Source organism: Heloderma suspectum, chromosome 2, assembly GCF_057233095.1.
Source record: "Heloderma suspectum isolate Gila_16-S chromosome 2, 16-S_ref, whole genome shotgun sequence".
NCBI classification, from domain to species: Eukaryota; Metazoa; Chordata; class Lepidosauria; order Squamata; family Helodermatidae; genus Heloderma; species Heloderma suspectum.
The window spans coordinates 126,119,190-126,133,674 of record NC_139459.1 but is presented as its reverse complement, the minus strand read 5'-3'; the positions used below and the strand labels follow the sequence as shown (position 1 = coordinate 126,133,674).

General features: G+C 44.6%; 1 non-coding gene across 1 annotated transcript; it reads right to left on the bottom strand.

Moving 5' to 3' along the window:
• Nucleotides 1-11,397: 11,397 nt before the first annotated feature.
• TRNAP-UGG (transfer RNA proline (anticodon UGG)) lies at nucleotides 11,398-11,481 on the bottom strand. The gene has a single exon. It is a non-coding gene; the product is annotated as a tRNA-Pro (tRNA).
• Nucleotides 11,482-14,485: the final 3,004 nt, after the last annotated feature.

Here is a 14,485-nt window from a genome sequence, read left to right as displayed (position 1 = left end):
TGGATTAAAATGAGTTCTTGGTCAGCTAGGGTTAGATGGCTAATCATACTAAGGAGCCCTGGATTACATGGAATGCCTTGAATTGCACTAAGCCAACCTGAAAGCCAATGCAGCCTGCCTACTTGAGGTTTGATGTGTTAGATGTGTCAAATATTCTTCAGCGGCCAGGAGCTTATATTTTGTGTCACATGATGCTTCCATGTTTTTGTTTGTTTGTCATTAAGAGTTTATTTCTGATTTTTCAGGGGGTTGTTTTACAAGCTTAACTGCAATTTCCCAATTTCTCCCCCACCCACAACCCCTCTCCCAACTTGGATTAGCAGAGTTTTGTGTTTTCACTTGGTGCACGTTGCTTGCTGCAGTTTGATTCTTATGGGAAAGGGAGGAGATTGGAGGGAGACACAGAGATGGTGGAGTGGAGTGAGGAGAGGCAACAGGACAGAGGAGGGAAAAGAGAAGAAAAACAGGAGAGGGGTGAGTTGTTCATTGGTTTGTGTGGTGTGGTGTGCTCCAGCTGTTGGCACCAGTTGGCACCAGTCTTTTACTCCACATAGAGTTTGAGGAAGCTATGCCAAATTGTTTGACATTTTTCCTCTTGTAATTTTGTAATGTGGAATATCACCAGGGTAAACCCAAAGGGTGGACACATCACAGCAATCTAACCTGAAGATAAAATGAAATTATGCTTCTTGTGCTAGCCACTAGATGTCACTCTTGCTACACAGAAAAAGTGCAGAGAGAGATTGAGAGCGAGAGAGGAAGGGAGGGAGAGAGAGAGAAGGGGAGAGAGAGAGAGCAATAGCTTCCTTATACATTGTGGGTTATGGCCAATGTCTTGCAGCAATCCATATAGATTGCATCAATCTCTTGCATCATTTTCAATCAAACTCATCAATCTCATCAATCTCTTGAATCAATCTCAGTCTCTTGCATCAATCCATATAGATTGCATCAATCTCTTGCATCAATCTCAATCAATCTCATCAGTCTCTTGCATCTCTTTCATCAATCCATATGGATCCCCTGAATGCAAACATCCAACTCATTGACATTTTAGCTTAGAAAAGAATAGCAGAGTTTTGTGGCATTTTAAAGGCAAACTAGTTTATTATGGCATACGTTTCCATGGACTGGAGCCCATCAGACTCTACAGAAGCTTATGCCATAACAAAGTGGTTAGTCTTTTAAGCTGCCACATGATGAACACATTATACTTCAGTTCTCTGACGCTGGCTGCCTGGCTACTTCTTGCTTGCTTTCTGATTGGTCGTTTCCATATCGCTCACATACGTGATTTTACATGACTGCGACCAGCGTATTTGGGGGTCTTTCCACGCTTGCCGCTGTTCCTAGTATTGACACCATCTACACATTTATGTCTGAAAAGCCAGGCTTCATCCAACCACTGCAGGAGACAAGAAGCCTGGTGAAGCAGAGGAAGTTTCAGAAGGATCCAGTGACCAGGCTGGGTGACTGACGTCAGTCCAGGGACTGAAGGTACTTCAGTGACAAAGCTGCCAGCTGCATTTCAATGGCTCCTGGCAGCCAGGCATAAACTCATTCTGCAGCATAGAGGGCAAGCCTGTAACTCGCACACTGGCATGGCTCTGACAGTCACATGGCAAGCAGCAGTTCGGTGAACACTGAATATTTCCTGGCCTACAGATCCAACGGTAGGAAGAGCTCTGGCTGCTGGATTTCCTAATATGAGCAGTTAGGAAGGCGAGGCAGGAATGGAGACGGGGCTGCCGCCAAAAGTGCAACAAGAGCCAGCACTGCTGTTTCCAGTGTGAACGTTGCTAGCACCTCGGCCTCTGTTGGGGCTGGGCCGGAGGCAGCAGTGAGCCAGGAGAGTGAGAGGGGAGCCAGGCAGAAGAAGCCATGGGACAAGTCAGCAGTCAGAACCAAAGGAAAAGCTAGGAGGCAGGATTGAGGAAGAAGCCAAAAGTCAGGACTGAAGGGCAAGTCGGAACTGGAAGACAAATTAGGAGGCAGGACTGAGGAGCAGATCAAGTAAAGACTGTGAAATAATCAAGGATACAGGAACGCTCTGGAGCTCAGGAAGACGGTGTCTCTCAAGCAAGGCTCAGTTGGCACAGGAAGCCCATTATACTCCTTCCTGCCAGAATGATCTCATGGCCAGCTTAGTGGAGTAAGTCCAGAGCAGAGCCTGAAGGTAGTTCATGGAGAAGGCTGCCACCTGTAGTTCAGTGGCTCCTGACAGCAACACGTAAAACCGTTATGCAAACCAAAGCACAAGGATACCACAATCAGGACTTCCTTCCCCAAGATGCCACATGATGAAAGAGGATACACTGTGGCGCTGATGATTATGGTAACCTTAGCAGCTTCGTGCATGAGTAGGGTTCCAGAATTGGTGGGTATCTCAGAACTGTGGGACTGGAAGACGAACACAGCTGAAAAAGAGAAAGGGAGTAAGGATCCTTAACTGAAACATGAGAGAGATACCACTGATAGATTGGGTGGATGTTCCAAAAACACTGAGACTTCTGTTCTAAAAATATAGTGTGAAGCAGGCAGGAAATGGTGTCGTGGGCCTTTCCTAACTCACATGCTTTCTGCTATTTCCATACCTCTGGATGCCAAATGGGATCTGCGGTATCTCACAAGAGGGGGGTTCCAAGCAACATTTCGAAGGCTGTTATCAACAAATATTATGACTTCTGCTGCAGTGAATCAAGCAACATGATGTGTGTTCTTTTGCACTGTACATCTGGCTATTATTTGTCCCTAGAAATAAAGCATGTTGAATATCACTTTATAGCTGACAGCCTCTTTCTTTGATTCCTTCCCGCTTTATCATCTCCACTCGATGTTTTCTCTCTATAGCAGGGGTGGGCAACTTGTGGTCCTCCAGATGTTTTGGCCTAGATCTCCCATCATCCCTCACCATTAGCTATAGCTGATGGAAGTTGTAGGGTGGCCAGGTGTCCTCTTTTGCAGAAGACGGTGCTCTATTTGAAGGCCTGCCAGAGGACCATCCTCTATTTGAAGGCCTATCCTGTCCAATTCCAGTGTAAAGATAATGAAACATGAAATCTGTTGCCCATCAATGATTAGAACCTGGGAAGCAGGCTGAGCATGCAGACAAACAGGTCCTCTGGTCACAGTCACTGCTGTGCTGAGTCTATGCTGAGAGGTATTTTTATTTAAATTATAATAATAATTTCTAAATTTGCACATATAAATATATACTAGCATATGCAACATGTTATGCAAATCACTGTGCTCTTTTGCCTCCTTTTTTTGGTGATGCATTTCCTCTTTTTTCGTAATTGATGGGTGTCCACCATAGATGGGAGTTGCAGACCAAAATAGCTCGAGGGCCACAAATTGCCCATCTCTGGTGTATAGAATATGGTACCTTGAATTTCATTACCATCACAGGTTGAAAATCCTCTTGTCTTAATGGCTTTAAGCATTGCAACCATCAGTTAATGCCATAAATTTAAAATGAAATACAAAGGACTGGATAACTGGGTTGAAATCCAGAACGAGCCCATTCTGAAACCAGAAATCTCTAAACCTGTTTAGGGCTGGGCCTTAAAAACCTAGACCCTATGAATAGCTTTCAGATTCTACATTACAAGCACAATTCAGCCAAAATTAAGCTCCCGTCAGACTCATTGATTTCAATGGGAGAATTAAGTGAGGGAGCAGGCAAAGGGAACATCAGGGCCTGCTCCGGTTGGAGTCCTGTCCCCCCCACAGGGCTAACTGCCATCCATGGCCCTGTGGGGAAGAAGAAGGAGCGAGGGAGCAGGCAAAGGGAACATCAGGGCCTGCTCCAGTTGGACTCCCCCCCCCCGCCCCAAACAGGGTTAACTGACATCCATGGCCCTGTGGGGAAGAAGAAGGAGCGAGGGAGCAGGCAAAGGGAACATCAGGGCCTGCTCCAGTTGGACTGTCCCTCCCTTGGGAGATGAGAGGGGAGAACAGGGCCATCCCACCAGCCCTGCTGACAGTCCACCTAATTCTTTTTTCTCCCTCTTCCCTCCCCATTGCCTTTTCCTTGTGTGTTGTGTCTTTTTTAGATTGTAAGCCTGCAGGCAGGGACTGTCTTCTTTGTTCATTGATTGTAAGTCGCTCCGGGAGCCTTTTTTGGCTGAGGAGCGGGATAAAAACACAATAAATAAATAAGCATCAGCTATGTGTGAAATGCCCCTGAGAAAGTTCAGTCACCTTGCTTGAACTCTCCAAATTCCTCAAGTGTTTTGTTGGAGGAGTAACCTCCCACCTTCACCCAAAATTTTACTTGGTGTGAAATTTTTGTGACAACTCTATGCCTTAAATCTCTCCCACAAGAATCAAGGGGACTTAGGGTACCATCACGCAAGGCTCTTATCGTGTACTCATGGTGGGTCACTCACAGAAGTTTATGGGTCCTTTTCATGATGCTGTCAACCTCCAGGGCACATCCGGCTGTATTCCCCAATTATTCCAAGTTAAAAAGATCAGGAGATAATGAGGCATTTAAATATATCCCAGATTTTCCCCACTGTGTACAATTGTTGTTGAGCTATTAAACAGCCACAAGATGGTGATGTTTCATTGAGAACTATGGAACATTGATTGAAAATTGAAAACTTCCCCTCTCAGCAATCACATGGTCACCATCTGGGAGCCCACGGTAGGCTCCACAATGAGAAAGCCTGGTAGGACTGTGGGCTTTTTCTTTAATGCAGAGATGCTCTTAAAGGAACTTTTGGAGACTTGAGCATCATGCCACATGACTAGAGTGCTGGCTGCTAGAGAAATATATTAGCATGGCCTTCACCAACCTGGCATCCTCTAATTGTTTTGGACTACAACTTCCATCAGCCTCAGCCAGCATGGCCAATGACCATGGATGATGAGAGCTGTAATCCAAAACATCTTGAGGGCACCAAGATGATGAGGCTGAATTAGCATCATGCTAATGTTATTTTTCCATTCATTTCTTGGAACCAAACAGTGACAATTTATTTTATTTAAGTGATCCCTGTCTTTCATGTGGCATCTGGCAGAACATCAGAGAAATAATATATATGATAAAACATAAGTCATACGAAAGTACTCAAAACAGAAGTTTGGAACTGAAAGCAGCTCTCCTTTGGTATGTTTTAGAAGGTGATTCCAATCTGTTCCTCATGAATAAAGACAATTCCTGTTAGATCTAACATCGCGGTAATAGAGTTTCTTCTTCTTGACCTACAACCCAGCCAAATCTCTTAAAAACAAGGGCTTCTCCAAACATTTACTTATCGATGAGCTGGAATTGAATGTAAGAACATAAGAACATAAGAAGAGCGCTGCTGGATCAGATCAACGGTCCATCCAGTCCAGCATTCCATTCACACAGTGGCCAACCAGCTGTCGACCAAGAACCCACAAGCAGGACACAAGACCAACAGCATCCTCCTTCCCATGTTCCCCAGCAACTGGTGTGCACAGGCCCACCGCCTTTGGTACTGGAGGTAGCACACAGGACCAGTAGGTATTGATAGCCTTCTCCTCCAGGAATTTGTCTAACCCCCTTAGCTCCTGCTGAGTGTACACCTGTTAGTCCAATTTTAGTCCTATTTTGAGGAGCAGACCCACTGAAATGAACTGGACATGTTAGACTAAGATTGGATACAGCCCTTGGTGACAAACCTGGTTGTTGTTGTTATTTGCTCTATAAACATTTGAAATAGCCTTAAGAAGTTTGGGGAAGAAGACATTCCTTTAGAGCACGTGTGTTGAATCTCTTTCAGCCCAAGAGCCTAATTCTGTTTTGGAGAAGGTCTCCAGGACTACATTCCAGTGGTGGGCAGGCCCGAAGGCAAATTGGGTGGAGCCAAATGCTGTCATAGTTTAGCTTAAAGCTCATACTGCTGGCACCTGAGCCTTAGTAGTGGCATTTCAACATTTTAGAATGGAGGAGGGGGAATGGCACAAAAGCCAGGAAACCACCCCAAAAAATGGTGGTCGGGGGAAAGGAGGTGGGGCCAATGGAAGGCGTGTGGCCATCTGGGGTACTGAGGAAGGCTGGATTTGCCCTCTGAGCCTGAGTTTCTGCATCCCTGCTTTAGCGTAAATGATTTCCATTTAGAGTGAAAGGCTGTCAAGGCTACCTTGCTGAGATGGGTTTACCCAGATGCTGGGGACAGACAGTGGATATGAGCATGGCTGTTTGAGTTCATGTGAATTTGTGTGATTCCCAAAGGTTCTCCTTTGGCTGCCGTTGGAAACAGAATGCTGAATTTGCTGGATGCTTGATCAGCCCTCTTACATTTTTGGTAAGGGACACATTGATAGTAATTAAAGCAACAAAAAAAACAACAGTTTGATCTGTATTGGTAACACTACTATAGTTTTTACAACCTCTTAAAAAAAAAAGTAATGACAAGAAATAAAATATGCTGCTTGTATTTCTTTTTGCAATTTGACTTTGAACATATCCTGTTCTGTGAAGCGATTGCGATACACTCACTTCTGGAGCCCTGTGCAGACCAAAGCCGTCTCCTTGAAAAATCCAGGTAAGCCATGATTGGCTTCTCCTTCTATCTCTTTCCGTCATCATGAAGAAACCCCCCAGGAGTGAATTTTTGAGCCTTCCTTATTAAATTCTTTTTGCTTCCCTGCACTGAAATCTGAAATGGTGGCCACGTGCCTATAATTATTGATGAATATTAGCGCTGTAGCCAAAAATCCTTTCTCTTGCTGGAATGGTCATAGAGGGGCATGCTAAGGACAAATGTGGAAAGAAGTAATTAGAAGCTAACAAATTCTTCAGACTGTGAACTAGAGGAGTGAGACATTTATCTAATTAAATGTGTGAAAAGAAGCAAGGGGACGGGGCGGGGACACCAGGCTGAAGAAATAATTATATGACTTGCTTGTACATTTTCGCTGTACATTTTCGCTCTTGGCAGGTTTCCTCTGATCTCAGATGCTGTGCTTTATTGGGCTTGGCAAGTCATAAAAAAGGACTAGACCTTTATTTATCTATCTGTCTGTCTGTCTGTCTGTCTATTTCTTTTTAGTTACAATATTTATATACCACTCCACATCAAAGATTTCAGAGCAGTAAACAAGATAAAAGAATAGAACACCATATTAAAACAATTCAAACATTTTAAAAGAAACAGATTCTGAACTTAATAAACTGCGGCTAGTCACTCAAGGAAGACCTCTCGAAATAACAGTGTCTTCAGGAGGTGCCGAAAGCAACACAACATTGGAGCCTGCCTGACCTCTGAAGGCGGGGAGTTCCACAGGAAGGGGGCCACCACACTGAAGGCTCTTCTTCTCCTGGTGGACTCCAGCCAGGCCATGGGTCCATGTGGAACCACCAGGGACATGCCCTGTGATGACCTCAGTGATTGGGCAGATTGGTAAGGAAGAAGGCGCTGTCTCAGGTATCCCGGTCCTAAGTTGTTTAGGGATTTATACACTAGTATTAATACCTTAAACCTGGCCTAGAAGTGAATAGGCAGCCAGTCTATCTGCAACGTCAAGGGCTTTGGAAGTATTGGGAAGGCAAGGACCAATGCAAGTAGCTTACGGAATTGAAAGAGTTCCTTAGACATGTTTTCATATTCATTTCCCATCTGGAAGATACCCAAAGCCAGAATCTTTACTGGGGAAGAGGGATTAGAGATTAGGCATACTCCTCTACCAAAATGGATGGCCCTTTTTGCTGTTAATTTTAGCACTGGGGGTGACACTGATGGAATTGCTCAAGTAATCACCATCTGTCTGGCTCAACCAAAGAGACACATATGGCATGTTCAATGTTTCACCAGCAGTCAGATCTCTCCTGAGAAAGGATCCACAGCAGTACAACCCAAAATTGCCTTGGGCTTTTGAACATAAGAAGAGCCATGCTGGATCAGACCAAGGGTCCATCTAGTCCAGCATTCTGTTCACACAGTGGCCAACCAGCTGTCAACCAGGAACCCACAAGCAGGGCATGAGCATGACAGCACCTTCCCACCCATGTTCCCCAGCAACTGGTGTACATAGGCTCACTGCCTCTGGTCCTGGAGGTAGCTCATAACCATCCAGACTAGTAGCCATTGATAGTCTTCTCCTCCAGGAATTTGTCTAACCCCCTTTTAAAGCCATCCAAATTGGTGGCCATCATCTTGTCTTGTAGAGTGAATTCCATAGTTTAACTCTGCACTGTGTGAAGAAGGATTTCCTCTTATCTGTCCTGAATCTCCCACCAATCATCTTCATGGGATGACTCCATAGGGTTCTAGTAATATGAGAGAGGGAGAAAAATGTCATTTTAAACACATTTTAAAGCATCGGTTCCATCCATTTTTCTCAGAAATAATACTCTGCCATTGTAATTTACTCACCACTTCTGTGATCTGGCCTATGAGTGAAGATAGACGGATGTTCTGAGAGTGGGGAAACAACACTGGAAAAAACGGCTAAACCAGGGGTGTTGAACCTCTGAGGGCCAAATTTCAGAGAAGCGCTTGAAGCTGCATTGCAGTGGTGGAGAGGGCCAAAGGCAAAGGGGGCAGGGCAAAAATACCAAAATTTCCAGCATATTTTACAGCTCTTACTGCCTCTAAGTCAGTGTTTGGAGAGGCATTTCAACCTTTCAGAATGGGGGGGGGGAGAGACTTGCAAAAGCCAGGAAACCACCAAACGATTGGCACTCAGGGGAGAGGGGAAGGGGTGTGGCCCTTGGACCCCCAGCCAAGCTGAATTGGCCCACCAGGCTTGGGTTTCTGCACCAATGGGCTAAACCCGGCCTCCTCCAGCCCTGCTTTCTCAATCAGCTTAGCAGCCTTGTGTTGGAATAAATGAAAACAAAAGACTACGGGAAACCCTGATCAAGGGTCACCCATGTTGTGTCTGCTTTGGCTCTAACTGTGTGTTTGCACACTTTGTGACATTGCACAACATCATCACTGATCACGGGGCGTGTTAACCAAAGCGTGTTAATCAGCCTAAGCTTCCCGTTTCCTGGCTTTGTGGAGCTTGAGCCAACATGACTCTTAAACCCTGGTCTTGAACCAGAAGAGTTTTTGATCATTGAATTTGTTTGCTTTTTAAAAGGAAATATATCATTTAACATTGCAGAACCCTTTATTGACTGATCATCTTATCTATTGGAGGCACAACTGTGCAGAACCCTTTTTTGACTGATCGCCTTATCTACTGGAGGCACAACTGTGCCTCCAGTAGTAATTACAATGTTGGCAGCCCTCCCCTTTCCCCAGTGTATTTGGATCTGCTGTCTTGCAAGTTTACCCATTGATAAATGGGATTCTAAATACTAAGGGAATGGTAATAATGATTGCACTTCAAGAATCGGGCTTGTAAAATCTCGGGGAGAACGTCCACGGAGAGGGGAGGCTGCCCTCTGCAGACAGTCACCCTCCACATGTAGAAAGTGATGAAGATGGCGAGGGAGGGGGCATAGCCAGCAAGCTCATCCCCACTTCCCTTCCTCATGTGTGGAGCTTGCACACAATGAGAATGACTCAATAGGGCTATTCTCAGCCATCTTAATGAGCGTGTATAGAGTGTAAATGCATGTTCAGTGTAATCTGTGAATATACTCAAAAGGACATGCAAGGATCATGAAAAACATGATCCTTGCATGTCCTTTGCCCACCACACAGAAAGTAAGAGCAAGGATTGGGCCGCATTTCTGCTTTTAGAAAGGTGGTATATAATCCTTCTACTTCCCCCAGCTGTGCATTCCATCTCCCGCTCACCCACCCCAAAAAACCTTCCCTGAAGATGCATATTACTTTAAGTAAGTAGCTAGGTTTTTTTTTCTTGCTTACTCAAAAGTATACTCATGGGACCTAATATGGATTAGGATCATAGAGTGGTGGGTAAGGGGTTTAACCCTTTGCCCGATACCTGCAATTTCCCTTACAACTGAATGCTATTTCGGAAATGTCAATTGGATGGGGGGGGGAGTGATCCAAACTGGGACCGTGGGGGTGCAAAGGGTTAGATTCTGGCTGAATCTACACATAGCAGTTTTACTGTTATCATACCATTATCATATTGGTGCCCATTGGTGTCATGTGTACCAATAGTTATGATAACAGTATGATAACGGTATAACTGCTATGCGTAGATTCAGCCTCTCACACACACATACACACAAGCTAGGGTCTCAGTCTGAGTAGTACCATGTAGTCTCACCTTGTGAGGTCACGTTCCATAACTAAAGGAATAGGCATGGCACACAGAAGCCCTCTGTAATGGAATTCCCCTGGAGTACAAGCGACATAACTTTGTGAGCAGTTGCTGCCCTCAGCTTTCATGGAGCGGAAAAACCTTAATGACTTTTGAACTGCTGCTCAGAATTCCACCAAACCAATGAAAGGCACATCTTCTTGCCAAGCCAGAATAACATACATCAGTAGTTTTCACCAAAATGTGAAAAGAAATATATGGTATGCTGAGCCACAGCTTGGAGTAAAGAGTACAAATATGTCAATTTTCAGCACTTTTTAACTTGCTGGACCTGTGGCAATTCTTAGCAATATATGCTATTATTTTGCCTTATAACTTTTATCTTGGCCTTCTCCAGGAGGATTTTTTTTAACCCACAGTGATTGAGATCCAATTCATAGGTTTCCTTTTGATTCCTGTCCAGTGGGTTATTATAGCAACTCTGAAACAATCACTTCACTTTCATTCATATTGGGCTTTGTCTCACACTGAGATGCTTGTGTAGCTTCTGTTGCATCACTTTACAGCATGTGGATTTTTTCCCTTCGTTCATTTACACTATGATTATTGTTTGGCTCTCTGTATGTTGAATTTCCATTATGGCTGCTCTCCTCAGAAATGCAATTATTAAAATGTCCTAGAGGATAAAATCAGTTCACATAATCACAGCAGGAAAGGGATATTATTATTTTTTACAATACTGAGTAGCACTGAAAGCAGATAACTAACATTGTCCAATTTCCTAAAACTACTTCCTCAAGGGGATAAAAAGAAAAATCCCCATTCACTTTGGGGTGGGCTGAAACTGGACGTTCTTCTCTCAACTTTCTCATGATTTATTAGACCTGGAAATGTGCGTGCACCATTAGTTTATTTATATGCCACTTTTCCACAGCCAAAGTGACTCAGAATAAGCATCAAAATTGTCAAAGTATGACATCATATTTGAAAGAACACACAATGCACTAACAAAACTTTAATTCAGATGAAACAAAACCCAATCGTTCAATAAACATAACTTAAATATTACAACAGAAACTTAATAAAGAATGGGCCAGAGCCAAACTTTGTCATCCATAGAGCAGTAATATGCGAAGCTGCCTTATACCGAGTCAGACTATTGGTCTATATAACCCAGTATTGTGGACACTGATTGGCAGTGGCTCTCCAGGGTTTCAGGCAGGATGTTTTCCCTGCCCTACCTGTGGATGCCAGGGATTGAACCTGGGATTTCCTGCATCCAAAGCAGGTGCTCAACCACTGAGCCACAGGTAGGGCAGTTCCTACCATAGGTCAGCAGCACGATCCTTCCCCATTAACCTTCAGTGCACCTTCACTGAATGTGTGAAGAGGACCATCATTAAGGAAGGTAACAGAATCCTCCTCAACTGGATTCCTTCCTGGATTTTGCAGTTTGCACTACCAGTTATGGTTTTCTGGATGGGAATTTAGCAGGCAGAATCTGGTTGGATTCCAAAGGAGTGTTTCAGAGTTTTTTCAGGGGAAAATTAAAAATGGGAGGGGTGGGAGAGATTGTGCAGTGGTGTGACACTGCAGTGGTAAAATGGGGGGGAATAAAATGGTGGAATGGCTCTATTTCATCATTTCACCCTTGCACAATTCTGCAAATTACAACCATCACTGTAGCCCAAAGTCTGAGATACAGATACTTCACCACTGTGCAATTGCATGAGATGGGGGGGGGGGAGAATCATAGAACCATAGAATAGTAGGGTTGGAAGGGGCCTACAAAACCACTGACTCCAACTCCCTGCTCAATGCAGGAATCCAAGAGAGGGAGAGAGAGAAATTGTCTCTGGGAAGAATTCCGCCAAGTTACATTCCGTGATCTGAATTTCTGACTGGAATTAAACCAGGCAGAACTAACATGATATCAGAATCTCAGAACAATTATCAAACTGAACTGATCCATTCTACTCATTCCTAGCTAGTCAGTCTATGAATGTGGAATGTTTTGGTAACACTTACCAGAGAATGAAGGACAGTCAACTGTAGAAGACTATTGCTCCCGATGAAGGAGAAAAGTATACCTTTATTATATAGTATATCTGTATACCAGACTTGGACTGGACAGCTCTTCATACTGAAGACACATTTAAATAGAGGGTTGTTCACTGTAAAGTAGGGCATATGCCCACCATAGTCATAACCAGATTTAAATAATCATACACTTAGGCCAATCAATACATCTCTCATTAATAACAAATATACACTAAGATTAAACCATCCAATAATCCATACTAAGGCCAAACAAAGGGTATATAAAAACAGCAAAAATAACCACAGGAGCAGGATCCTTTGTCGCTGGAGTCAACCAAGGCCCTGCTCGCCCAGGCCAGGCGAAAATGAGCCAGAGATGCAGGGACCAGGTTCTGCAGGACTCACAGCTGGACCAGCTCCTGCAGGACTCCCCTGCAGGACTCCCAGTGGTCTCTAGCCACCATTGAATGGGTCTGCTCGAAGTATGACTAAGTCTGGATCCAATCCCTGAAGAACAAAGTAATATTAAAATGAACAGACTAAAACAGTGCTGGGCAACCAAAATTCGGGGTGGAGAGGCTGATAAGCCTTGAACCCCTCCCAGCCCTCTGTGGACTGAATGTTGTCAAAGGGGCGGGCCCATACCACCTGGTATGGTGTATCAATGCCCAATGTCATCACAGATCAGAGTTAACAAGGGGATTCCTCTCCCCACTTCCCCCCAAAGTTCTGGTAGCCTCCAGGCCAGGGGGCAGGGCTTGGGGAGGGAGAGTGGAGTAGGCAGCGCCTGCAGAGGAAACGCAAGCCTCCACAGGCCAAGTGGGCAACCTTCTCAGGCCAGATTAGGTCTGCAGGCTGGAGGTTGCCTATCCTTTTCCCAAAAGGGAAAAAAACTATCCCAACTCTAACTGCTAGTGCTAGGGGCCAAAATAGTTTGGCTTAAATACAGGTCAGAAAGGGTCAGGTCTTCTCACCAAGGTCGATACTTCACAGCTGGTTCTCCCATCTCTTCTTCAATGGAGTCTGGCAGCAGCAAGAGGGAAATGCCGGGGCAGCAGCAATGACAAGAAGTCCGCTTCCCCAGGCTCCCAAGTGTTCTGGGTCTACCTGCCAGGGCTTAAAGCATATTCAGACAGGGAGGAAGCGATTGTCCAATAAAATGAATAGTGCACAAATAAAATTCATAACCTGTCCATCAAGGATAGGAGAAGCTGAGGAATGGGAGGACCTGTGACCTCAGACACAGGATCAAAGAGTTCCACAGGATCCAAAGAAAAAGGAGTGAATAACATTGGAGCACAAAGTTAACTGAATTGATTCATGGTCAGGAGGAAGGGAGGAAGAAGAAACTAACAACCTGTTAGGGCCCAGCTGGATGGCTCTAAGCCTGGGTCCACATAGCAGGATGAAGTGGAAATGAGCAACTTCCTTATAGGAAACAATACGAGAGTCCACGAGAAGAAAAACACTACCATCCATCACCTAGGGTCTTAAGTGAGAATCTACCTGCCATTTTCTAAGCCAGTGTCTGGAAGACAGATCCAAATGAGGTTCTTGTAGTGATTTATGAGCCCTTGTGTCATACACAGGCTGGATGGGGAATTATCTAGGCCCAGGGAATGAGGAAAGGCCAAGTATGTTAATAAATCAGAGCGGGGGAAAGTTGCGAAGTTCCATTGGCTTGGGTATACAGTGGAATTGTTATTATCTCCCAGGAAAGTGGTGAGTCTTTGCAACTGGCATCATACAGAAGAAAGCTATGGCACTGGAAAATGGTTTATTTGTTTTGGCAGGCTACTATGGCTGCAAAAGGAACTAATAACTTTCCTGTCACAACTGTGACAAAATACAGTGTAGGTTAATTGGCACCTCCAACTAGTACTACATTTTGTGTAAAGATACTGGCAAGCAGAAGGGGAATATGATAGTACTGTATGGCAGGCGGTGAAACAGTTTGCTATGATTGGCTTTCTCTGGCCTGACTTTGGTTTCATGAGCCCTCTTGGATTGCATGCCACTAATCAACATGGATGATAGAATCTGCCTCCCAAGGAAGTTGGTACTAGTCTCGGATTGGGTCTTTGGTGTTGGAGATCTAAGGTAGCATGGCAATTCTCTTGGTTGTGAGTGGAGCATGAAGCCCCCACCTAGAAAGAGAGATGCACTGGAGTAGTAAACCCTGAATAATTTTAAGTAATTAAGAGAGCGATCCTATTGTCCCTGAGTGAGCATGGCTCGGAAAACACCTTCCAAGCACTCCAACCTTGGAAGGGGGTGTCAG